This window comes from Trichosurus vulpecula, chromosome 3 (assembly GCF_011100635.1).
Source record: "Trichosurus vulpecula isolate mTriVul1 chromosome 3, mTriVul1.pri, whole genome shotgun sequence".
Taxonomy (NCBI): Eukaryota; Metazoa; Chordata; class Mammalia; order Diprotodontia; family Phalangeridae; genus Trichosurus; species Trichosurus vulpecula.
The window spans coordinates 171,926,436-171,939,260 of NC_050575.1; the positions used below are offsets into that span (position 1 = coordinate 171,926,436).

Consider the following 12,825-nt stretch of genomic DNA (forward strand, 5'->3'; position numbering starts at 1 on the left):
GGGAGCGTCTTCTGAACTTCTGTAAGATTTTCCTATCCCTGCCACTCATTTTGACCTTGAATTTTGCCTCATACTATGCTTTTTGTGTGTAAGCATGTGATTTCTGGGCTAGATGGTGATCTCTCTGAGGTCAGAGTTTTGTATTTTATTTCTGTCCTCTCTGATCCTCAGTTCCGAGCACAGACCATTTCACTTAATAGATACTTAATAAACATTTGTTGAATTAAATTAGCTCTTAAAGTAAGAAGGCAATGTGCCATAACAACAAGAGCCCCAGAATTGGGACAGACACTTTTGCTCTGCCACTGAAGAGTGCCGAGATCTTTGGCAGATCATTTGACTTTCCTAGGCCTTAATTTCATCATCAGTAAAGCAGGGGGTAAAAATACTTTCATTCCCTACTTTGAAAGGCTATATGAGGATCAAATGGGATAATATATGTAAAGTGCTTTTAATCTAATCTCATTATTGTTACATAAATGCGAATTTTGATAATTATAGATAGCTACAACATATATTAAGTAGGCAGCTAGGTGGTGCAGTAGACAGAATGTTGGACTTGGCTTCAGAAAAATTCAACTTTAAATCCTGCCTCAGATATTTAAATAGCTGCGTGATCCTGGGTGACATTTAGTTTTCTCATCTGTAAAATGGGGATAATAATAGCCCCTACCTTGCAGGTAGTTGTGAGGATCCAATGAGATAACATATTTTACAAACATTGCTGAATAAATATTAATGCATATATACAATTATTATTCCAGTCACTCTGCTAAGCATTAGAGGGGATACAAATACAAGCAAGCAAGAAATAAAGTGTCTGCCCTCAAAGGAGCTTACAGTTTAATAAGAGAAGACAGCACATAACAGGGAGTTAGGAAGGATGGCCTAAGAAAGTACTATGGTATAGAAGGACTGGAGGTCATTGTGACAATGAAGAATAGTTTAAGAGTTGTAAGGCTTAACAGAGATAAAATGATAAAAGATTATAATTAGGTAAAGGAATTTCAGAGTTATTGAACATGGAGGTGGAACATTTGTGGGTGATGGCAAGAATTAGGTTTTGTGTGTGTGTGTGTGTGTGTGTGTGTGTGTGTGGTTAAGGTAGAGTGGGAAAGTAGGTCATGGGAGGTAAGTAGATGAAAGAAGTGGAAAGTTAGGGTATTTGAGGGAATATCGGCACAGATGTTAAATCTGCTAGCATGAGGCAGGAGTTGGGGAAGAGGGAGATTGTGAGCCAGATACTGAACTCATTGAGAAGGAAGGGAGAATGTCCTTGGGGTAGTTAGATTAAAGGGAATATATCAACTCTTCCTCTGGGCCCTGTGTGTCAGAGGATATGAGAGAAGGAACAGCTAGAGAAGTTAGAGAAATTAGAAATATGGTGTCTTCAGGAAAAAGCTTATGCACCAGAAGATAGAAGGGGTGTGACTGGAAGTATCTAGGATCTTAGGATGACAGAAAGATCATGTAGTCCAACTCCCTCATTTTAAAGAAGAGGAAGTTGAGGCTCAGAGAGAGAGAGGAAGTGACTTTTGAAAGTTCATATAACTAGTAAGTAGCAGAGGAGTCAGGATCTGATCTCAGATCCTCCACTGCCAAATGCAGAGATCTTTCCGTTACATTACAATAGGGGAGGTATCCAAAGGACACAGTGGAAACAGAGGGCAAAGGAGGACAGGGACAAGAGATAACTAGTGTTGGTTTTACTTGAAAGGGGGCAAGGTAAGGGGAGAGCAGCTGGAGCCCTTTTCTTCTAGTCCCTGGCATCACCACCTGGAATGGATCCTCAGACCAGAGAACAAGAAGTCAGTCTACCCCACCCTGGTGAGAAAACAGCCAGTCTAAGGAAATAGATGGGAGGGGGCTGGTGGCAGGATCCAGGATCCAAGAGAGGAGAAACAATGGGAGTAGGTCTGTCCTGAGGCCTGCACTGGTACAGAAAGTGCCTCCACTGGCATGTAGTCTAGAGTCATTCTCTGTTAGTTCTATAATAAGCCTGGAAAGGTAAGTGGACACCAGAAAGTGGAGGGCTTTAAATGCTACCCTGAGGTATTTGTGTTTTATTCCAGAAGCACTAGGGAGCCACTGAAAATTTTTGAGTATAGGAGAGTGACTAGATTAGATCTAATATGGCAGCTGTGTGGCTGATGAATTGGAGAGAGGAGAGATAGAAGCAAAGAACCCAGTTGGGAGGGGATTCTGAGAATCATTCTAATGAATGATGGCTTTAACTAGGTTGGTGGTACTGTGAGTGAAGAGATGTGGAGATAGGATCAACTGGACTTGGCCATTGATCTGGATGGGGTTGGGGAGGGGTGGAGAGGGTTAAGAGTCAACTAATGTTATATCCTAGATAATTAGAAGGATGATGTTGCGTTTGGCAGAGATAGAGAAGAGGGATGGAAAGGTAAGGAGTGGAGGAAGACGCCCAGAGGCTGGAGAACGTAAGTCAGTACCACCGAAGGTACCTTCTTTTATTATTATTGATCACTATCACTGTTATTATTGCCAGAAGTAAATTATGGCAGAATCAGGATTTGACCCTCAATCTTCCGGTTCCAAATCTGGTGATCCACTTCCTCAGTCCCAACCTTATCCAAGACACCCCAGGAAATGTCCCTTTTGAATTTTAAATCTCCAAAAAATTCGCATCTCTTTAAAATTTCCTCCTGCTTTCCTCCTCTCCTGGACCCTTGTGCCTGAGGTACCTTTTTGATGTTTCTTATTCTTTTTTAAGACCACATCAGGGTTTGGTATTATTGATATGCTCTCTCTTCCAAACTAGTCACCTCTCACCCATCCAAGCCCTGTGAAGAATGGCACAGTGTAAAGGATGCTAGCTTTGGAGTTAGAACATTTCAACTCTGTGACCGTATGACCTTGGTCAGGTCACTTCACCTCGCTGCGTTTCAGTTTTTATATAAATATGTAGCACCTCCTTTGGGGCTACTTCTCCAACATGTACTTGCACTAGCTGGTGTGTTTCCCAGGGCAGTGCTACTTGTACTCTAATAGTCTTAGAGCAGGCCACCACAAGTATTGTTGTTCCCGGGTCCCCACTGGTGTGCTTTCCATCAGCAATCAACCAGTTGACTCATTTACTGAGAAAGTATAGCAAAAGCAGTTGAAACATTCCCCTTAAAAGCTTGAGGCATACACACAGACTTTTGGAGAAAATAGGGATTAGCTCAAAGTACTATGGTAGTGAAACAGACAGACAGGAAAAAATGCGTGTCAAAAGAATACCTCTAGACTCCTGGGTCTAGACGGCCTTTTTTCCCCTTGTGGAGTCCTCATGAAGTTGGCTGTGGTTCATGGTATCAGTGTTGGATAAGTTACTCTGTTGATCAGCTGGGCCAGATCTTCTAAGAGCATGGCATCTCTGCTGGATGGACAGGGCCAATCTGTGGCTCAGCCAGGTCACTTGGCTGTTGCTGGTTCTCTCTCCCCATCTTTTGCTCAAGTGCAGATACCAGCCATCTTCCTCTAGGCTCTCTACCTTTCACAATGCTCACAAGATTGCTGCCTATGTATGTTTATCCCCTATCTCTCAAGGTCACTCTTCAGTTACCTAATCAGGAAAGCAAACACAAAAGAGAAAGGGCAAACATGTGCCAGGTGGGAGATAGGACTAACACCTTTTCCTCAATTCTCAGGACCAGCTTTAAGTCGCCTCCTCCTAGCCACAAAAGAAAGAGAACACTGAAGGGACGGATTGTCCTTTTGTCTGCCCATTCAGTCCTGGCTCAGCAACCCCTGAGTCATCAGCTATTCCAGTTCTACGGCCAGTTAGAAGACTTTTTTATCATTCACATTACAAATCGCTGAGTCATACTCGTGGTCTCCTGAACTGAAATCAGGCAGTGAATATCTACATGTTCTCCGAGGATTGTCCTCACAGACCAGCCAATCTTCTGATTCTACCTATAAAATGAGGGGATTGAATTAGATGGCTGCAAAGGGTCTTTTCCACCCCTAAATCTATAATCCTGATTCTAGTTGTACATACGACGACAAGAGGGCTGGTCATAGATCTAGGATGAGGGATGACAGATGAATAGCCCAGGAATTTTAGTGGTATCTGCAAAATGTTAAAAGAATCAGAGGGAGGCCTCCAAAGCATTGGGGCAGCTTTTCTAGGGAAGATTTATGGAAAGATAGGACCACCAATTGTATTGTGTTTATCCTTCGTTCTTGAAGAGGACCATGACATCAGGGAAATGATGACATGACTTGCAGTCGACTTGGATTTGAGTGAGGGAGGGCTGTACAAAGTCACCAACCTCACTTTCTCCTCCAGAGCCATCTGGGTCCAGTGGCCTGATATTCACCAGCTTGACTGGAGATGGCCCAGGATGCATTGGGAGACCCTGGCCCTTTCAGGCTAAGGTGTTTTCAGGTTTTCACTTTGAGTGAGATAATGCCCATCCAGTAAAAAGGCCTCTTTAAGAAGTTAATCAAAGGATGGCCCCTTTAATCAAAAACTCAAAAAAAAATCAAAGTGGGTTCCTGGCCAAAAGAGAAACAGTTAATATTTATTATTTACTAAATACTAAAATACCAATTGTATAGAATGAGAGGGTGTGGCTGGGTTTTAGTCTACACTGTCTATTTAGTCTACACTGTACATACAGGATGTCCCAAAAATCTTAGTACAGTTTTAAGCTATAAAGCTACAAAGAGCAGAAAAGATCTAAGACTATATTTAGCAGGGACAGAAGAATCAAGTGAGGCTTTTTTCATGATGGGAGAGACATGGTCATGTTTGTAGGCAGTGACAGGAAGAGCCTGAAGACAAGTGATAGAGTGGGGATGGCAGAGGATTTGATCTGTTGGAAGAGATCGGATGGGATGGGATAGCGTGAGCAGGTAGAGGGTTAGCCTTGGTCGGGAGTAAGGCACACTCATCATGTGAGACAAGTGTGAAGGAGGAGAAAGTGGCAGAAGACATCTGAATAATAGGAGATGAAGAAGAGAGAAGGGGGAACTCACCACAAATGACCTCATTTTTTTCTCTAAAATCTGAGGCAAGGTTCTCAGCTGAGAGAGTGGAGAGAGAGCCATGAAGATTTGAGGAGAGATGAAAAAGTTTGGAAGAGCCACTGGGCAAAGACAGTGAATGGTGGAAGCGAGCCCTTAGATACTTACTAGCTGTGTGACCCTGGGCAAGTCACTTAACCTCTTGTCTGCCTCAGTTTCCTCATCTGTAAAATGGGGGATCATAATAGCTTCTACCTCCCAAGATTGTTATGGGGATAAAATGAGGTAATATTTGTAGACACTTTACAAGCCACAAAGCTCTTTAATCAACGCTAGCAGTTAGTATGAATATTTCATCACTTACTGCTCTAAGTTCAGAATCTAAATGAGAAGGCATGCAAAACTGTATTTGCAAGCTTAATACCCTTTGGTGGCCAGTGGGGATACTGTAATTTTTAGTGAAGGCCATTCTGAGCAGGAACCAGAGCAATTCTGAAAGGACCACGTGGCTGGTGGCTTGAGTATAGCATACCATCTTTTGGACAGCCCAGATATTGCACTCCCTTGTTGGCTAATGAATAAAGTGATACCTGGCCTTCTGTAGGCTCAAGGAAGGCATCACAGAGAGTCTATGGGCTGCTTACACTGGTGTGGTGTCTCAGGAGTCATATAGGGTACATACTGAGACTCTTAGGTAGCCTGTACTGATTTCACATAGGCATCAAGCATTGATTAGGAGGAGTGATGGAGAGCTTGACAGAGCTAGGTGGGTTGAAGCCAAGGGTGATTTTTCTAAAGGACCCAACCCTCTTTATACCCTTCCTGGCATGGCCAAAAACCCATTGCACTTGAGGCTCTGGTGATTGACCACTTTGGAGACCCAGTAATATTCTTTGCTCTGAGCCCTTCTTCACACACACACACACACACACACACACACACACACACACACACTTCATGTTTTTTTTGTTACTCCTTGAACTTCCCCATGTGTTAACATGCACGATAAAAAAAAAAAAATATCTCTTCTTTATAGTGGCAGGAAAATGGCTCAGTGGATAGGAATACCTTAAGTCAAATGTGGCCTCAGCCGCTTACTAGCTGTGTGATCCTGGGCAAGTCACTTAACTTTAGTTTCCTCGTCTGTAAAAAGGGGATAATAACAGCACCTGCCTCCCAGGGCCAGGATAAAACGAGACACTTTGTAAATCACTTTGCAAATCCGAAGGTGCTAGATCAGTGCGACTATTATTTTTACAGTGTTGTTCTACTTATTTCTTTTATGGAACCTCCTCTACGCCCCCGTAACTGCTGTTAGGGACTAGGATGCCTTCCTAAAATGGGCCAGCTCTCCATTCAGTCTGTCTCTCTGATGGAGGCAAAGAATGGGACTCTGGCCTCCTTTGTCCTGGACGCCAGACTTTTATTAACATAGCCGAAGATCAGCTTTACTCTATTAGCTGTTATGTCACCCTGCTGACTCACCTTAACTCCTAGGGCCCAAGTAGCCTTGGTAACCTGGGTGAGCCAAGCGCAGAGATGGCAAGTCAGCAGTTTGTTTTCAGTAACCTCGTTCTACCTGCTGGAGCTCCCGAAGACTTCACTTAGCCCAGCTGAGCTCTAGGCTCCGATCTTTCCCCTCTCCCTCCCTTCCCCACCTCCCTGACATCGAGGGGGTTGGGGTGAGGTGGCCCCACGATCTGGAAAATCCACATACAATTTTTTGGCTCTCCTTTCATCCCAGAGAAGAAGTCTGAATTATTATGGCATTAAAAATAAAATAGGTTGATAATATACAATACTATACATATACTTTATGTATTTCTGAGTTTCTAAATTTTTTCTGTGTCATCTGCTGGTGGCTTCCACATAACTCCTCCCAAATTCCCATTTAATTTCTTATGCCAACCCATAATATATTGAAACCATGAAGAGGAAAGTCTTGATGTGGAAGGGATAATGTATTCCCATCCTGTGCTTCATTCTAGCAGGAGACAAATGGTGGAGAGAACACAGAGCCGGGAGCCTGTGGACTTCCTGGGTTCTAGGACTGGTCATCACCTTCTCTGTATGGCCTTGGACTCAGCAGCCCTTTTTTGCACTGGATCCTAGAACGTGAGAGGTTAAGAGAGGAGTTTTAGAGGTCTAACCATCTTGTTTTGCAGGTAGGGAAACTGAGCCCCTGAGAAGGAAAAGGGACCCGCCCAAGCTCAAACACAGAGTTAATTGCTGCCTCTCCTTCCTGGTATACACTTCTTTACCTCCACCCTTCGGAATCTCTAGTTTCATTCAAACTTCAGCTTAAATGCTACCTTGCACTGGAGACCTTTCCTGATCCCCATTGCTGCCTGATGCCATCCTTTCTGTGGCCTTTGGTGTACAATTCTTCATTGGCAAATGATTTGCTACAGCTTATTCCCACCCATCACAGACATTTTCCCATTGACCTTTAGGTTACATGGAGTTAATTATCCAGAGTTTAATGAAATATGCCCAGCTCCAACCCTACACACAAGGGTTTTGCCGTGGGACTTACCTTGGCTGCTTCATAGAAAGCCAATTTGTATCTTCATCGTGTGGTTTCTCTAAAGCCTGATGAAATTTAAAAGCAGCATGTCTTACAAACTGCACTTGGTGTAGGACGATAGCAATATCATACATTAATATAGCATTATAGTTTACAAAGCACCTCCTCATCAATTGTCCTTATGTGACATCTTGTAAAGTAGTCAGAGGGGATTATGGCTGTTTTACAGAACAGGCTTAGAAGATTTAAGTGTTTTGCCCAATTAGGGAAGCAAGCAAGCATTTATTAAGTACCTACCCAGCTGGGCTGTCCTCTACCACCTACTCTACACCAGACACTGGGCTAAGTACTGGGGATACAAATACAATGAATGAAATTATTTCTACTGTAAAGGACCTTATTTTGTCTCACAGAATGGAACTCAAGTGGGACCAGTGGGACTCAGGCTCATAACTTAGCACATAGTAGGCACATAACAAGTGCTTATTGACTGACTGACTGACTGACTTGGTCCAGATTTCTTTCCTCTACATCCTAGGGATCTTCCAGGTCATGTAATCTAATCCTTGCATTTTACAAATGAGGAAACTGAGGCCCAGAGAAATTAAGCAGTTTGTCTAAGCTCATAGAGGCAGTAACTGACATAGCTGGGATTTGAACTCCAGTCCTCTAACTCCAAATACAGGGTAACCCCAAAGTCAGAGTGCAGACTTTAGGGACACCCTGGACAATACTGTTTCTATTGCATTAGTTTCTTCTACCCAGGATTGTGTGTTGTTTTGTTTCTCTCTACTATTTCTGATGTAGAGGAGGATAGCATCCTCAGGATGTCATTAAGTGGATATAGGAGCAGAAGAAGAGGTAGAACTAGTCATGGATCAAGATAGAAAATAGATTTGTTGTTGTTCACTTATGCCCAATTCTTCATGACCCCATTTGGGATTTTCGTGACAGAGATACTGGAGTTGTTTGCCATTTCCTTCTCTAGCTCATTTTACAGATGAGGAAACTGAGGCAAATAGGGTTAAGTGACTTGCCCAGGGTCACACAGCTAGTAAGTGTGTGAGGCCAGATTTGAACTTAGGAAGATGGGTCTTCCTGACTCTAGGCCCTGAACTCTATCCACTGTGCCACCTAGCTGCCACCTAGAAAATAGATTTACAGCCTTTATACTCCATTTACACCCACACAACTGCAAGAGGCCCTCGACCCAAGCATGGGGTCACTGTGACCTACCCAGCTGGGCTATTCTCTACCACCTCTTGCTCTAATGCATCTGTTCAGCTAAGAGACTCCGACCAGCTCAGGAAACCATTCTATAGATAGCAGCTGAGAATGACCTTTATTACCCTTAAAAGCCCAGCATAGACTTGAAAAAGTGATCTTAGCATGAAAAGAAATGATTCAAAAGGATCACAGAAGAGATGCAGTTCAGCCCACTAAATGTTTTAAGAATTTATAATGTGCAAGGCATTACTGGATGCTGGGGTTACAAAGATAAAGCAGCCAGCTTGGCATTTGTCTTGGGCTAAACATTGGTCCTTTTTTCTAGTCCTTTTAATTTTTTGAAGTTCTGTTTTTGTTCAAAAAAGTGGCTTGGGCTTTGCCTTATTTTAAAACAATAATAAATAATAATAAATAAGGGAGACAGTGGGAGATAAAACACACACAAATTTCCTGTTGATTTTATGACTTTAATTTTCCTATTTTCAAAGGAAAAAATATTCAAGCAGTAATAAAAAAACAAAGATAAATTCTCTCTTTGTCTATATTTATTTTGCCCTGAATGGCCAAAAGAGTCTTATTAGCCAAGGAAAGATTAATCCAGTTTCTGGGCCATCTCCATCTGATCAGAAGAAGAAATGGAAACACTTAGCTGCTCCAGAAACATCATGGGCAAGGCAAGACCCTTTTCCCTCCCTGAACCAGCAAAGGGGATGTTAGTAACTTCCTACCCTTAGTAGCTAGGTGGGTGGATAGAGCTCTGAGCAGGGAGTCAGGGAGGCTTACCTTCCTGAGTTCAAATCTGACCTCAGACACTTACTAGCTGTGTGACCCTGGGGAAGTCACTTAACCCTGTTTGCCTCAGTTTCCTCATCCATAAAGTTAGCTGGAGAAAGAAATAGCAAACTACTCTAGTGTCTTTACCAAGAAAACCACAAATAGGTTCATGAAGAGTCAAACAAGACTGAACAACAGCAACAAAAACCCTTGGAAGCAGGGTTTCAGGCTCCACACCTCCTTCTGTTTTCATTTGGGGCATTTTTGTAAAAGAAAAATGATATACTTAGGGAAGGGCCATATTTATAGAGGGGTGTGTGATATCAATTAAGTTGGGACTTTTTTTTTACTGTTTTAGAACGATAGATCAATTAAGTGTCTTTGATTGAGCCTTACTAGGTACAAAGCCCCAGGCTCAAACCCCTATCTACTACTTGCTAAGCCTATGTGGGCGTGAAGCCCTCAAGGTCCTAAGGGGAGTTGCTAAGACCAGAGCCAATAGTAGGAGCCTGAGTTCTGGTCGCTCAGATGACATTTGATGATGGCTAAAGAGTGTATAAAAAGAGAGAACAGAGCTATTTGCTAGAGGCTCTCACTCCTGGAGGCCCGGGATTCTGGGCAGCTGCTTTAAGAGCCTCCCGGCTTACCCAGATGTTGATGGTTTCTTGGTAACTATGAATTGTATTTGGTCTGTTTATAAAGTACGTTTGTAATTTATTTGTATTTGCTCTGAAGTTCAGGGTGCTGGTTTTTTCCCCTGAACTAAGTGAACGATATTTGTATGTTAGATTGAAATAAGATTGTTAACCCCTTAACGTTACTTTCTTTAGTAAAGCAGATCAAAAGAGCCTGTGCTGGCAGCATTCTTGTTGTTGGGATTGTGTTGGTCTTTCACCCCCACAACAGCTGCTAGCCGAATTGTTACAACAGGGTGGGAGTATATCTCAGGAAATAAGAAAATCTTCACCAGTTTTTAGAACAGAAAAGACAACAATTCCTCCTCCTCCTCTAGTCATGGTTCATTTCCCTTCTCAGAAGCCAATGTGACCACAAGGACACATGACTGAATGCGAAGTCACAAGATCACAACCTACATCATATTTCAAGGTAAGAGATTCCCACTAAGTCAACAAATGACCTGGTGATAACTCACAAAACTGTGGCCTAGAGAAATTCATCTCTTATGGTTCTGTTTCCAGGGGCAGCCAACAGAGCCTGGTGGCTTCCTGGGGCCTAGACTAAATTCAGGAACTTGGAATTGCCAATCATTGCAAAGTCGTCTCAAGTAGCAGAGGACTCCCTCAAACTGTTGAGGACAGCAGACATAGGGTAAAGCATGACAGCAACCAAAACCCCATACATATAATTTTGAATAATTCAGTGTCTCACAGAAGAGCCAAACATTGAAATACAATAAAAAAGCTAGGAAACTCTACTGTCTTGTTCATTCCCAAGCCATCTTCACCTCCTACTCCCTTCTCTGCAAGGGTAGTCCCTCCCAAACTCTGTGTAGCTTTTGGCCTAAAAGAATCACTCCCTTCTAGGCATGTTTTTCTAGGCCAAGAATGGTCACAGACCCCAAAGTGTTAACATGGAACAGAGGGAAAGCAGCTTAGTGGGTAGGTTGGAGATTCAAATTAAAAGCAAACTAGAAGACCACTACTAGGTCTGTATTCAAAAGAGATCAAAGAAAAAGGAAAAGGACCTATATGTATGAAAGTATAGCAGCTCTTTCTGTGGTGGCAAAGAACTGGAAATTGAGGAGATGCCTATCAATTGAGGAATGGCTAAGCAAGTTGTGTATGAACGTAATGGAATACTACTGTGCTATAAAAAATTATGAACAGGAGGATTTCAGAAAAACCTAGAAAGACTTACACAAATTGATACAAAGTGAAGTAAGCAGAACCAGGAGAACATTATACACAGTAACAGAAACATTGCATGATGACTCACTGTGAATGACTTAAGTCTTCTCAGCAATACAATGATCCAAGACAATTCCGAAGAACTCTTTGATCCAAGATATTTCTGAAGGACTCATGATGAAAAATATTCTTCACCTCCAGAGAGAGAACTGATGACATCTGAGTGCAAATTGAAGTATAAATTTTTCACTATCTTTATTTCTATTTTTTGCTTTTCTTTTTTTGCAACATGGTTAATATGGAAATATATCACGCATGATTTCAAATGTATAACTGATATCATTATTGCTTGCCTTCTCAAAGGGTGGGGTAGGGGCTGGAGGGAGAGAGAATTTGGAACTCAAAATTTAAAAAAAGAGAATGTATAAAATAAGTAAATAATAAATTTGAAATACATTTGGAAGAATAAACTAGCATCTTAGAAATGGCTGAAAGAAGAGATGGAGAAGCAGTGGCTAGAGAAATCTGGCTCAAGATGCTTTGGTTTGAGAGTAGAGGAAGAGGCTGGATGAAAAGAATAATCACATTGATAGGTAGTGGTCATACTTCACTTTTGATTCTTCTTCAAGCTGCTCATTCCTGGACTACCATCCACCAGCCTTTGGTATAAAAAACCCTCAGTGATATAGAGAAAAGTAAGACAGAGCCCATTTTGAGATGGGAAAGTTAGACTACTGTCTGTCTCAAAGAGGGAAAGGAATAACCATTTATAAAGGACCTACTATGTGCCAGACACTGTGCTAATTACTTTTTAGGATTATCTCATTTGATCCTCACAACAACCCTGGGAAATAGGTGCTATTATTATCCCCATTTTCACAGTTGAGGAAACTAAGGCAAATGGAGGTTAAGTCCAAGGTTGAACAAAGGAAACTGAGGCAAACAGATTAAGTGACTTTCTCAGGGTCACATAATAAGTATCTGAGGCTGGATTTGAACTCAGGTTTTTCCAGCTCCAGGCCCAGTACTGTATCCACTGAGCCACCAGTTGCCTTTAAACCTCCTAAGAGGTAGAAATATTCTTGAATTTTGCTCCTCTCTTCAGAGAAGGGAGCAGTTTTGAACCTGTCTTTAAATTACAGATCATCCTCACAGCCTGTGGCTGTTCCTCACCACAGTGGCTGAATATCATCCCTTTTATAGGGCAGCATGATCCAGTCACTTCCATTGAAGAGAGGAGTTTCATTAATCCTCCCTTTATCATCTCCTTCTTCAATGTCTAGATGATCTGCAGTAGCCCAGGCCCAGAGCTGTTGTTACCAGGTTCCTGGAATACCCTAAATTGGTAGAGGATTCAGAGCCCTGGCCCACAGTTCTTTGGCCAAAAAGTAGTCGTTTACTTTAGTGGGGCCAGCTCCTTCTCCGGTTGTGTGGCAGATTCTCTCC

The 12,825-nt window shown here is 42.3% G+C and overlaps 1 long non-coding RNA gene across 1 annotated transcript; it reads left to right on the top strand.

Annotated features, from left to right (window-relative positions):
- Positions 1 to 1,662: 1,662 nt before the first annotated feature.
- LOC118843097 lies at positions 1,663 to 11,229 on the top strand. The gene is made up of 4 exons (XR_005009897.1): positions 1,663 to 1,827; positions 2,388 to 2,447; positions 10,547 to 10,618; positions 10,711 to 11,229. It is a non-coding gene; the product is annotated as an uncharacterized LOC118843097 (long non-coding RNA).
- The last annotated feature ends 1,596 nt before the right edge of the window (positions 11,230 to 12,825 follow it).